The following is a 1,715-nucleotide window of genomic DNA, read 5'->3' on the forward strand; positions in this document are numbered from 1 at the left end:
TGGGTATGGATGTTTCGTCGATCGAGCGGTTGTATGGGATTGCTTGGTATGGAGCTATTGCATCAGCATACTCTGAAAGAAACCTAATTGATATACAGTCTAAACCATGACTTGCATTTATTAAATGATTTAAGTTGCTTCACTACTCCGAAGATATCTAAATTACCCATGGTGGCAGCTGTTCTTGATTCGACTTCTAGAATATTTACTTCGTTTTCTTTGGTGAAGGAATTTCGGAGCGCTATCTTTAAAAACTCAGCTCTAGCAACACTGTTATCGATAGTGTTTCCATTACTTTCGTGCAGAGAAGGCACTGATTGTGTCTTGTCGGTAGCATAATTTACATGCGACCAGAATCTTTGGATTTTCTGCCAAGTTTCAAGAGAAAGCTTCATTGTGAAACCTATTATAAGCATCTCACATTGAAGACCGCTCTAAATTACGAGCTTCTATAAAAGGTCTCCGATCTTGGGAATTTTGCGTACGTTTGAATTTGTCATCCTTTTTCCGCTGTTTCTACGACAGTGTTCTTACCTGTTTTGTGTGCCAACGGGATCAAGTCCGTCGTTTGTTAATTTATTTGGTATAAATCTCTCAGGTGGTGTCGATACTACTTATTTGAATTCAAGCCACATCTGGTCTACACTTACATTGTTAATTTACGAGGAGTGGAGACAGTCTCTCAGGAAGACGTCAAGTGAATTTTTATCTGCTTTTATGAAGAGGTACATTTTTCGTTTATTTTTGGAGGATCTGGGAGTTACGGTACTGTCTCGCTACGACAACCCTATGGCCACTAATCCCTGTAGCCATTATTAGCTCAGGTTTAATTGTAGCTAAGAGGTCAAGTGTTTTCACAGCATTTTACTATTCAAGTGGACTCAGGAAGTAAGAGCTCGAAATAGTACTCACAAAATGCGTTTAGCGCAATTTCGAATGATGATTGTTGCATACCTCCTGATTTAAACATGTATTTTCGCCATCATATCGAGCGTAAATTTAACTCACCATCAACTATAATTATGTTTGAAATTAGTGTCTAGTTTTCCTTGAACCTTTTAGCAATTGTATCATCGGAGTTGGGCGTCGGTAAAAGTATCCATTTATTATTTTATTCAAGTTGCCAAGACTGACCTCTAACCATACTAACTCACAGGAACTATCTAGTTCAATTTTGCTACAAAATGAACTATGTTTAACAGCAACAAACATGCCACCGCCATCTGTATTTAGCCTATCCCTTCTTATGACCGGTAGATCCTTCTCAAAAATTTCTACTGAACTTATCTTCGACTTTAGTCAGCTTTCAGTGCCTGTAACGATTTGAGCATCGGTGCTTTTCATTAGCAGCTTAGAGCTCTGGTAATTTCGCAACACAGCTACGACAATTTACAACTGTTATACAGATGGTTCTTAGATCTACGTTCTTACTGTGTTCGATCTGGACCCTTTGAGAATGAAGTCCTCTAACTTAAAACTGAGCGAGCTGGCGCAGTGGTTAGCACACTGGACTCGCATTCTGGAGTACGACGGTTCAAACCCGTGTCCGGCCATCCTGACATAGGTCTTCCACAATTTCCTTAGATGGCGTCAGGCAAATGCCAGTATTGTTCCTTTGAAAGGACACAGCCAAATTCCTTCTCCATTCTTTCCTAATCCAGTGGGACCAATGACTTCGCTATTTGGTCCCCTTCCCCAAATCAACCAACTAATCA

The sequence above is a fragment of the Schistocerca piceifrons genome, chromosome 8, assembly GCF_021461385.2.
Source record: "Schistocerca piceifrons isolate TAMUIC-IGC-003096 chromosome 8, iqSchPice1.1, whole genome shotgun sequence".
Taxonomy (NCBI): Eukaryota; Metazoa; Arthropoda; class Insecta; order Orthoptera; family Acrididae; genus Schistocerca; species Schistocerca piceifrons.